General features: G+C 46.6%; 1 protein-coding gene across 2 annotated transcripts in view; it reads left to right on the plus strand.

The window, feature by feature from the left end:
- Nucleotides 1–3,840: 3,840 nt before the first annotated feature.
- Nucleotides 3,841–12,401, plus strand: part of CORO1C (coronin 1C) — an 81,260-nt gene continuing 72,699 nt past the window's right edge. The window contains exon 1 of one of the 2 annotated variants that reach the window (XM_081251798.1): nucleotides 3,841–3,939. The gene's annotated coding sequence lies outside the window, so the exon portion shown is untranslated. The remainder of the gene's footprint in view (nucleotides 3,940–12,401) is intronic. The other variant, XM_081251799.1, reaches the window with a different exon arrangement.

Raw genomic sequence — 12,401 nt, forward strand, 5'->3', positions numbered from 1 at the left:
TCAGGGAACTAAGATCCCACATGCCTCACCTTGTGGCGTGGCCAAAAAAAAAAAAAAAAATAGGCATCCCATACTATTATATACAGAATGGATAAACAACAGGGTCCTACTGTATATCACAGGGAACTGTATTCAATATCCTGTGATAAACTCTAATGGAAAAGAGTATGAAAAAGTATGTGTATGTATGTATAACTGAATCATTTTGCTGTACAGTAGAAATTAACACTATATTTTTTGAATTTTTGCATTTTATTTTATTTTTTATACAGCAGGTTCTTATTAGTTATCCTTTTTTTTTTTTTTTTTTTTGCGGTACGCGGGCCTCTCGCTGTTGTGGCCTCACCCGTTGCGGAGCACAGCCTCTGGACGCGCAGGCCCAGCGGCCATGGCTCACGGGTCCAGCCGCTCCGCGGCACGTGGGATCTTCCCAGACCGGAGCACGAACCCGTGTCCCCTGCACCGGCAGGCGGACTCTCAACCACTGCGCCACCAGGGAAGCCCTAGTTATCCATTTTATACACATCAGTGTATACATGTCAATCCCAATCTCCCAATTCATCACACACACCCCCTCCACTTTCCCCCCTTGGTGTCCATACGTTTGTTCTCTACATCTGTGTCTCAATTTCTGCCCTGAAAACCTGTTCATCTGTACCATTTTTCTAGGTTCCACATATATGCGTTAATATACGATATTTGTTTTTCTCTTTCTGACTTACTTCACTCTATATGACAGTCTCTAGATCCATCCACGTCTCTACATATGATCCAATTTGTTCCTTTTTATGGCTGAGTAATATTCCACTGTATGTATGTACCACATCTTCTTTATCCATTCATCTGCCGATGGGCATTTAGGTTGCTTCCATGTCCTGGCTATTGTAAATAATGCTGCAACAAACATTGGGGTGCATGTGTCTTTTTGAATTATGGTTTCCTGTGGGTATATGCCCAGTAGGAAATTAACACAATATTGTAAATCAACTATACTTCAATAAAATAAATTTTTAAAAAAAGGCATCCCGTCTGTAGCCAATCAATCGTTTCTAGTTCCTATTTCTCAGAAAGAAGCACTCAAAGCAGTGAGAATCAAGATTGATCAATTGAGGGTGAATTTTAATATTCCCCGAGCTTTGTCCTCTTCTGTCACTCAAGCAGAGGTCTTGCTTACTGAGATTACTCTAGTAATCTGAGATTACTTCCAGTCACTCATTTAATTAATAGTATTATTATTTGTTAATGCTTCCACGGGGCTAATCCACTCAGCTTCCATGTTACCCTGGCAACCTAAGGCTAAGGTCTCCATTTGCTACTAAGAGAAACTAGAAAAATGATTTCCTTAGGAGCTTCCAAATGCAGGTCCCACAGTTCTTTCTTCTTCATACAAGACCTGGCCTGTGTATCATGTGGGGTATGGAATCATTCTTTTTCCTGATCACTAAATGCATCTTCATCTAGCATTGATCTTTTTTTTTTTTTTTGTGGTACGCGGGCCTCTCACTGCTGTGGCCTCTCCCGTTGCGGAACACGGGCTCCGGACGCGCAGGCTCAGCAGCCATGGCTCATGGGCCCAGCCGCTCTGCGGCACGTGGGATCTTCCCGGACCGGGGCATGAACCCGTGTCCCCTGCATCGGCAGGCGGACTCTCAACCACTGCGCCACCAGGGAAGCCCTAGCATCGATCTTTTAAGGCTACTTCAGAAATCAGGTTTTGAGAGCAGGAAAAGACTCTCAAATCCAGCATCTTACCTGGACCTGAATCTCTCCTTTAGGGCCAGTTTGGACAGAACCAAGGTTTCCTTTCGAGTCCACGAAGGAAAGGAATTCAAGAACAATGGGATGGTGGGGGAGGAGGGGTTTGCAAAGAGTTATGCAATTTTCCAGCTGCTTCTGGGAGTAGCAGCTCTCCACTGACCACATTTGGGTCAGGTGTGGCGAGGTGGCATTGCTTCTGGCTTTAGATGCTTTCTGTGCAAGAATCACCTCCCCCACCTTAAGGATAAAACTGGAAGGCAAAGGCCTTGGGATCTTTCTCAGCGTATTCTATGGTTGCAGTATGGTGGTGTCATCCTGGGGGAATTGATGTCCTGGGAAGTTTTACTTCTAATTTTATCATTTATAGAACTGGGAGATGGGAATCCACCTGTTTTAAATACCTACTGTATGCCAGGCACTATGCTGGATACTTTTCCATGATTTAATTAATTGAATCTAAACTCCTGAATCTTCAAAACCACTCTCTGAAGTAAGCATTTAGACGAATCCCACTATATAGACGAGGCGAGCAGGGCACGGAGAGGGGAAGTGATTTGCCTGAGGTCACACAACTGGTAAGAAGTGGAGCCTAGATTTAAAGCCGAGTCTGTCAGAATCTACAGTCCATGTTTTTCTCTTCTGTCATGCTGCCAGAGAGGCATCTTTAGTGTAATGACTAACTGACGCTTATGCCAAGTCAGGCACCCTGCTAAGTGTATTACTAACCAAGAGCTCATGGAATCCTTCCCAAGGTGCGTCTGCTATATCCCTATTTTACTGATGAAGAAACTGAGGCTTAGAGAGGAGAAATAATTTGCTGTGATAGCTGTTTTGGTTCAGGTGGACCCTGATTTACATAACACACATTTCTGTGGCTGATGCTTAACATGAAAAATTCCCCTGCTGTGAACTGCAAAAATGCCTTGCTTTGGGAAGTAAATAGCCTACCCCATCAGCAGGTCTGCTTTGTTAATTCAGTTCATCAGTCCCAGTTTCCCCAAACCTTGGCATTTCAGAGCTTGGTATTTGAGAAAGGAACTCTGGCTATAAAGAGGACAACTTCACGCTACAGATCAGGAGATTCAGGCCCACAGAGATGAAGGGAACTGCCTCAGGACCCAGTCTGACAGCAGCAGAGATGGACTGGAATCCCGGTGCTCTGACTTTCAGGCCTGGGCCATCCATTTATTAAGAGAGGGTCTTTGGCCAGGAAAAGGAAGGGAGGGACCCTGTATCCTTCATTTCCTCACCTGCGAAATTGGGTCAAGATAGGCCCTTCTGTGTAGTGTGGGGGGGGGATATGTGGGTGTGGTCCAGCCTAGGGGCCGCCACCTTGTGCTAGCAAAGTGACAAGGTGTAGTGGAAGGAGGATCATAGCGTCGGGAATCCCCAGAAGTGGTGGTGGGAGGGTGTGAGGGCAGCAGAGGCGGAACTTCGGGAGCCAGAGGCGGGGATTCGAGAATTCTGGGCGGGGCTTGGAGAATTAACGCTGTTAGATGGGCAGTGGGCGGGACTTGCGATGCTGCGAATAGGGTTACCAGCCCGTGGGCGGGACTTCTAGAAGTTGGGGCGGGGGTTGTGGCGCAGAAGGGCCAGTTCTGAAGGAATGAGAGGGGAGCTGGCCTTAGGGAGCCAGGATGCTGGCAAGGGGTTTGGATGGGGCAGTGGGCGGGGTTCAGAGCAGCTGATGTTACGGTTTTAAGGGACTCTGGGGGAATTTTTGAGGAGCCGGGAGATGTGCTCCTGCCGAGCCAAACAGGTCAGTGGGCGGGGCTCTAAGGTAACCGCTCCTGGTTCTTTGGGGTCAGTGGGCCTGGCCCTCCGGCCACTCAGAGGACTAGCGGGCGGTGCTTGCGCTTGGGCACCGCCTTCCTCCGCGGCACTCCCGCATCCCTCGGCGCGACCAGAGGGGGCGCTAGAAAGAGTAAGGCGTGGAACGCAGGGTGGGAAGCAGGCTTCCCCTCCCGGAAGTGGGCGTGGTGCTCCGCAACCCCGTGGCCCTGGTTGGGCGCGGTGCGGCGCGGGGGCGGGGCCTGCGTGCAGCGGCGGGGGCGGGGGCGGCTGTCCGCGCCCCTCCCCCGCGCGGCGCTCAGTGCCAGGCGGGAGGCGGTAGCAGTTGGAGGTTTCTCCGGGCTTTGCAGCGGGGACTTCGGCAGCGGCGCCTCAGGCACCTCAGCCCTGGTGAGCTGCGCGCGCCCGGCGGGGCGGCTTGGGAGCGAGCCGGACGGGCGGACGGACCTGTCCTTTAAGCGTGTGCCGGCGCCGGCTGACAGGAGCGGGCGGGGCGTGGGACAGGGCTCGGTGGAGCGGACAGGGCTGGGTGGGCGCGCGAGGCGCGGATCCTTGGGCCGGGGGTCCGCCCTGGCCGGTGTACGTGGACTAGGGGTAGGGGCTGCCGCGGGAGACTTGGGATCCGGTGGGGAAGGGAGTTGGGGACCGAACCGCTCGGCCTGGGGAGAATGAACCCAGGTTCCTGTGGGGAGGAGGCTGCCCTGGGGAGACTTTTAGGGGTCCGGAACCCTCCTGGCCGGGCGAGGAGCCGAGGGGGCACGAGGTTGCCCCGGGAAGGATTTTAGGGGTCAGGGCTCCGCCAGGTTGGGTGGGGTCTTGGGTGGGGAGGGGCTGCTAGAGGCTAGAGCGCAGAGCCTGGGGGGCGCCAGGCCTGGGAGGCGGGACTTGAGCCGCCCTGGGGAGCGAGTGGGTGGGGGGTGGCTAGGGGGCGGGCTCACGTGGCGCCGGGGGGAGCTGGTCCCTGCGTGGGAGGGGCGAGGGCGGTGGTCCGGCCTGGGGGTTGCCAGCTTTGGGGTGCGAGGCCGGCTCTGGGCCCTAAAGAGCTGGGTTGGGGGTCTGGAAGGGCGGGGCAGGGCTGAAGCTGGGGTGATGTGGGTGGGGGCGACTCGGGAGGAGGATGAGCCGGGCGTTGGGAGCGGAGGGCTGGGACTGGCGGGGGAGGGGCGGGGGGGGCGGGTTGGGAGAGGAAGAATGGGGCAGGAAGGCTGCAGGGTCGGGGGCCTGGAGCGTCCGCGTGAACTGGGTGATTCAGAGATACGCTCGCCTAAGAGCGGAGCAGCTGGCGAGGGACGCAGTAAGAAGGAGCGAGGTGCAGGTGGGGCTCCGCTGCGCCTAAATGACTGAGGATGAACTCAGACGTAGAGGTGGAAATGCAGGGACCGAGCCCTCTCCCGCCTGTCCCCACAGGCGCGCGCACACAGCTCTGTGTCTCTCAAATGACTTGAATGTGTTGGGGGGAAGTGGCAGGCTGCGGGGAGAGCCGAGAAGAAAGGGGCTTCCTCTTGCAGGGAGGCGCTGGCCCTGCCGTCCTTTTTTGGGAGTGTTCAAAGGGTTTTTGATCGCTGGGAAAGGAAACGTACGCTTTACTGCATGGCGGTTTAGAATCACATCCTATATTTGGCCTTGATGTAGGCTGTCCTTGTTTTGTGGTGTCTGAAGTCCTTGCTCTACATGTTGCAAACGTGGGATTCAGTGTGAGAAGCAAATTGCAAGGCGCTCATCTCCCCCAGGAGAGCAAGAGGCCTTTCTTTCCTATAATACATTAAAACAGAATTGAATATAGTGCGCGTTTGTAAACTGGTACTGGGTGGCGAATGTGTTTACTTTTGCAAATAGTTATCACAAAATATAATATTAGGCCGTCTCACTGCAGCCTTCCTGCCCGGGATTACATCCTCAAGCAGTACTTGTAGGGCTCGTAGTCACTCTATGTAATAATGCATTTCATTGTCCTTATCTGGCAGAGCTCTCCTGACACCAGGGCCTGCTAGAATAGACAGAAACATGATTAAGTATAAGCAGTTGCTTTGCACCGTCTGTTCAGTTGTGAAGGCAAATAGATATCTGTTTATATGACTGCACTTTCTTCATTCCCTATAAAACTGAAGAAATGGGAAAAATCTATTTTGGACTTGATTCTGTATATTTCAGAAAACTAAGGACACTAATTTTTTTTTTTTTTTTTGGCTTGGAGGTACATTTCAGAGTCACAATGTTTGGATATGAAGCCTAATAGTAACTCTTGGGTCTGAGAGGTTGCATCATTAAGTGGGGGGGGGAAAGTGAAATAAAGGTGGGAGGTGACATGTTTTGTGGTAAATGTTTGTCGTGTGTACTGGGTGTTAAGATTGGGTACACACCTTTTTGACAAATCTGGAATGTGCCTTGTCCGTATTTGGTTTTCATTATTTGTGGAAGGTACATAAAAGCTTGATGGATTCTAATAGACGCATACCAATGAGAGATCACTGCACAAAGTATTGAATTTTTCATGATCATTTGTTACTTTGCCTGTAGATTGTGCTAATCAGAAGTTATGTCTATTACTTTATATATAATTTGGGATTAGATTCAGGGTTGACAGATAGGACTTTCGGTGTGTGTGCTACTTCATTATTTTTTTAAAAATTGAGGTATAATTGACATGTAACATTATGTTAGTTTCAGGTGTACAACATAATGATCTGATATTTGTATACACTGAAATTGTCACCACAATAAGCCTAGTTACGGTGTGTCACCATACAGAGTTACTTTTATTTATTTTGTGACGAGAACTTTTAAGATTTATTCTCTTGGCAACTTTCAAATACGCACTGCATTATTATTGACTAAAGTCACCGTGTTGTCCAGTACATCCCATGACTTAATTCATTTTATAACTGGAAGTTTGTACTTCTTGACTTCCTTCACCCATGACATACAGCACTTTTTAAATACTTGGATTTTTTTGATATAAGTTTTATGCTTAACGCAGCTGTCACTTTTGAGATTCACTCCAACCATGAGGAGAGTCACTCAGATGCCTATGAAACGGAACGTTCAAAAGGATAAGTGATCAGTTCTTAGTTATGTCACTGGGGGTGTGGAAATTCTGTATGATGGCAAATTATTTCTTAATACTTTGATTTGTCACAAACGGTGCTTTAGAAACATTATATTAACCAGGTTGTTTTACCTTTGACTTCTTTTTTCATAGGTGGAACAATAATAAATTTGAGTGCCATTTCAGATTCAGGGTACAAGTCCTGTTTGTTTTCCTTTTGATGACTTCCCAGTGTCACCTTATTCCTGTCAGAGCTCTTTTCTGACACTTGTATATCTTTTTAAACTTAAGATGCCTTTTCTTTATTAAAACATGGAAATACTCATGAATATTTCAGTATGACCTAGTACCTAGAATGTTAAGTAATAGAATCTCTCTGGGTTTTCATTGCCCTAGTTCAGATGCTTTAAAATGAGTGAACAAGATTCTACACTGCTTTTGAGAGCTTATCTTATATTTCAGTGGCACATAATGGAATCTTTTTTGTTTTATAACCACTTTATTGAGATATAATTTACATACCATACAGTTCACCCATTTAAAGTGTACAATTCAGTGGTTTTTAGTATATTCACAGAGTTGTGCAGTCATCACCACAATTTTATTTTTATTATTTTTTAATTTTTAAAAATAAATTTACTATTTATTTTTGGCTACGTTGGGTCTTCATTGCTGTGTGCAGGCTTTCTCTAGTTGCGGAGAGAGGGGGCTACTCTTTTTTGTAGTGCACGGGCTTCTCATTGTGGTGGCTTCTCTTGCTTGCGGAGCATGGGCTCTAGGTGCGGGCTTCAGTAATTGCGGCTTGCGGGCTCTAGAGTGCAGGTTCAATACTTGAGGCACACGGGCTTAGTTGCTCCATGGCATGTGGGATCTTCCCAGACCAGGCCTCGAACCCGTGTCCCCTGTATTGGCAGGCAGATTCTTAACCACTGTGCCCCAAGGGATGTCCCTCACCACAATTTCAGAACATTTTCATTGCCTCCAAAAGAAACCCCATACCCATTAACGGTCCCCCCCCGCCCCAGTTCTTCTCCCTCACCTGCCCTAGGCAACCACTTATCTATTTTTTTGTCTCTATGGATTTCCCTTGTCTTGGACATTTCATATAAATGGAATCATGCAATATGTGGTCTTTTGTGTCTTTTATTAAGCATAGTGTATTCAAGGTTTATCTATGTTGTAGCATGTATAAGTACTTCATTCTTTTTCTAATGGTTGAAAAATATTCCATTGTATGGATATATACCACATTTTGTTTTTCCATTCAGCAGTTGGTGGATGTTTGGGTGTTTCTCCATTTTGGCTATTATGAATAATGCTGCTGTGAACATTTGTGTCCAAGTTCATGTGTGGATATATGTTTTGCTTTTTCTTGGGACTTACTGGGTCATAGTGGTTACTCTGTGTTTAACTGTTAGAGGCACTGCCAGACTTTTCCAAAGCAGTTGCACCATTTTATAATCCCACTAGCAGTGTATAAAGGTTTCCGTTTCTCTACATCCTTGCCAACACTTGTTATTCCCTGACTGTTTGATGCTAGCCATCCTAGTGGGTGTGAAGTGGTATCTCATTGTAGTTTTGATTTGCATTTCCCTAATGGCTAATGATGTCCAGCATCTTCTCAAGTCATTAGTGGACAATTGTATATTTTCTTTGGAGAAACCTCTGTTTAGATGCTTTGCTCTTTTTAAAATCGGGTTATCTTTTTGTTGTTAAGTTATGAGTTATTTATATATTCTAGATACAAGTGCCTTATCAGATATATGACTTGCAAACATTTTCTACAGTTTGTGAGTTATCTTTTTTAAAAAAATAAATTTATTTGTTTGTTTGTTTTTGGCTGTGCTGGGTCTTTGCTGCTGTGCACGGGCTTTCTCTAGTTGTGGCGAGCGGGGGCCACTCCTCGGTGCGGTGTGCGGGCTTCTCATTGTGGTGGCTTGTCTTTGTTGCAGAGCACGGGCTCTAGGCACGTGGGCTTCAGTAGTTGTGGCACATGGGCTCAGTAGTTGTGGCTTGCAGGGTCTAGAGCGCAGGCTCAGTAATTGTGGCACACGGACTTAGTTGCTCCACAGCATGTGGCATCTTCCTGGATCAGGGCTCGAACCTGTGTCCCCTGCATTGACAGGCAGATTCTTAACTACTGCGCCACCAGGGAAGTCCTGAGTTGTCTTTTCACTTTCTTTTCTTTTTAAATTTAATTTTATTTATTTTTGGCTGCACTGGGTCTTTGTTGCTGCGCACGGGCTTTATCTAGTTGCAGTGAACGGGGGCTACTCTTCCTTGCGGTGTGCGTGCTTCTCGTTGCGGTGGCTTCTCTTGTTGCAGAGCACGGGCTCTAGGTACGTGGGCTTTCAGTAGTTGTGGCTCGAGGGCTCTAGAGCACAGGCTCAGTAGTTGTGGCGCATGGGCTTAGTTGCTTCGTGGCATGTGGGATCTTCCTGGACCAGGGATCGAACTCGTGTCCCCTGAATTGGCAGGCGGACACTTAACCACTGCACCACCAGGGAAGTCCCTCCTTTCACTTTCTTGATGGTATCCTTTGAAGTAGAAAAGTTTTTAATTTTGGTGAAGTTTAATTTATGCATAATAGAGTCCAAACTGATAATGAGTTAGAAATTATTTAGACCTTAAATCACATCCTTACTGGTAGTTTGGTTATATAAATTAAAATCCAAATGTGAAAGGATTAGGGAAAGATTTGAGTTAGTTCTACATCAAAAAGGGTTCATCAGGGAACATATCATTACCTGTTTAAATCCTCTCGTGGTCTCCCACCCCGTTGTCTGTGGTTAAAGTTCAGACTTAATGTGGTTGTGGATGAGGACAGCTCTGATTTCAGCCTGTCTCATCTCTCACTGCTCCCCTTCCTGTGTTTTCATCTCCACTGCCACTCCCTGACTGTCCAGCCTTAAGATCTTGTGATGCGCTTACTACTCGGCTCCCCCTCCACCTGGTGAATCACTCTTGTCCTTTGGGATTCTCCATGAAACCTTCCTTAGTCCTCACAGGCCGACATTGTCCCTGCCCTCATGCATCAGACACTCATCACTCCTGTCTGCTACGAGGAACTGGATTTGAACTTGAATCCACTGTCTGAAGGGCGTCTTCCCATAGAAGGCGGAATGTGGGAGAGAAGTTCACATGGAAAGCAGACCGAGATTCTGTTGCTCACAGCGTGGTCTCTAGTGCCTACTGGATATTTGCTGAATGAAAGATTATTTTTATTGAAGTTAACTGGAAAGATCCTGAGGTCAGTGGGTTTCTCTGGTTATTATTTACACTTTTGTTGCCTATGTTAAAATAACTTGAAGTACAGGGGTAATTCCTCTCTGCCTTTCTGGCACCCAAGTCCAGCTCTTACCAAAAAATTGCTCAGATGTAAACCGAGTGTTTGAAACATTTTCCTGAGGGCAGAATATTCTTGTCCACGTTCTTTCCCCCTAATAAACAGTGATGACTGGCGCACAGCCTTCTCAGCAGGGCAGAGGGCCAGGGAGCACATTTGGTTTGGGATGATTTACCAAGACCAAATGCAGCAGGCTTAGCCTGGTGGTGTTGAGGCAGTCAGTGCTGGAACTACCCCAGTGCACGCCTGATGGTGGGTGTAAATTGGGTTTTAGAGGTGCATACTTCCTTCCTTTTCATTCTTTTGTTCGTGCTCTTGCTTTTCTCAGAGCATCTGGTTAATACTTCAATTAAAAATACTGCACTTAGTATCTTCTTGAGAATTAGGAGAAACCAGTTGGCCATTTGGGGTATGTTTTCTGTGTGTTCACTGAAGTGATTGGATTGTGGCAAGGTAGTAAAAAGAAAAATAAATTTCAAATTTGTTCTTTGTCTCCTTAGGCTCAATGAGCTATCTGTACTTATATAGTTTCTTGCTCTAAGAGTTCTGTCTAGAGAAACTGAGGCAGTGAAGGGTTCAGACCTTCAGGGCCAGACTGAGCTGGGTTTCACTCTCTGCTATGATTTTGTCAATTTCTAACTCATTATCAGTTTGGACTCTATTATGCATAAATTAAACTTCACCAAAATTAAAAACTTAAATGTCTGTTTGGGTTTTTTTCTTAATTAATTAATTTATTTTTGGCTGTGTTGGGTCTTTGTTGCTGTGCACGGGCTTTTCTCTAGTTGCAGTGAGTGGGGGTTACTCTTCCTTGCAGTGCGTAGGCTTCTCATTGCGGTGGCTTCTCTTGTGGAGCGTGAGCTCTAGGCCCGCGGGCTTCAGTAGTTGTGGCGTGCAGGCTCAGTAGTTGTGGCTCGCGGGTTCTAGAGTGCAGGCTCAGTAGTTGTGGCGCACGGGCCTAGTTGTGTGTGGGATCTTCCCAGACCAGGGCTCGAACCCGTGTCCTCTGCATTGGCAGGCGGATTCTTAACCACTGTGCCACCAGGGAAGTCCTTAAATGTCTGTTAATGAATGGAACTGGGGAGAATCAAGTGGGGTAAGTTTACTGTATTTTATTTCTGATATTAAGCTATTGTTGTGTGGATTCCCACTCCTGCCTCAGCATTTTAGACTTCAAATCAAACTTGAATCATTGGAGAGGAAAAAAGTGTCTAATTTTAGGATAGGAAGGTAGTGTTAAAAGTGAGGCAGTTTTTGGCCATCTATCTGAATTGGAAATGTCTATTCAGACAGACTTCTCTTATTCAGGCCTTAGGCTTCTATTCAGTCTGTCTGTCTGTCTATTTTAAGGAAAAAGGTTTAGTTCCTGGCAAAAGATTGATCTTTTTAGGGTTTGGAAGGAGATTGCACTGCAGGGTGTGAGATGCTCATGGGATTGAGTATGATGTGAATGGCAGCATTGTGATACAATGTAACATTCTGTGTGGGAAAAGAGCCTCCATAGTCTCATGGGATGTTAAATTAGGCCTGTCATTTGAATCTTACATTAATGACAAAAATTGTTCCTCCTGTTTGTCATAGTCAAGAAAAATCAAATTAATGCAAAGATCGGAGTAAGAGAAACTACTATAAATGGGAGTAGGAAGGCTTGTATTTTGTATGACTGAAGGTGGGAATTTCACAATACGTATTTTTCCCCCTTCGGTCATGCGGTTATCTACATTAAAAAAAAATTATGAATAGTGGATCATACTTTTAGCCCCAGTATCTCACCACCTTTTGAAAAATATATCGTACTGGGCGTTTGGGAGATTATTTCTCACGCCCAGAGGTCCTCAACTTGATGCCCGTGAGGATCAGCTCTAGACCTTGGTCAGTCCAGCTGCCTGGGCTCCAGCTCCCTGGTGACGCTGAATCACAGCCAGAGTGGAAAAGTACCTTGCTGCCTTGTTCCTCATCTGATGGACGAGGGGACTGTGGTCACAGGTGCTTGAAAGACTTGCCCAAGATCAGGAACTTGACTGTTCCTCCCTTCTGCCCCCACCTCCTTCCATGGGTAGCGTGAATTCATTTTTGTAGTAGGTGGTGTGGATTTATACTATAGTGTGGATTTTTTTTTTTTTAACAGTGTGAACCCAGTGTTCTTTCCCTGAGTTTTAGTCCTTGACCCAATGCAACAATTCCCTCTTAAGCTTCTGCCACAGTCTTTTGCCAGATTTACAAACTGAGCCTACTCACTGTTTATCGCTTCAGTTCATCATCACAGTTGGTAGTTAGTACCAATGGGTCCCCCCCCCCCCGCTCACATCTTCAGATTGTGCATGTATTCAACTATGAAGCTTGGTCCAGATTTTCAGGGTTTCTTTTTAGATGCAGTTTGAGGAAACTTGAAAATACATGGAATCTCTTGGAAAAGCCTTTGGTAGACTTGATTTCCTAGTTTTCATGTAAAGTTCCTTG

Source organism: Mesoplodon bidens, assembly GCF_964165515.1.
Source record: "Mesoplodon bidens genome assembly, chromosome: 13".
Classification (NCBI taxonomy): Eukaryota; Metazoa; Chordata; class Mammalia; order Artiodactyla; family Ziphiidae; genus Mesoplodon; species Mesoplodon bidens.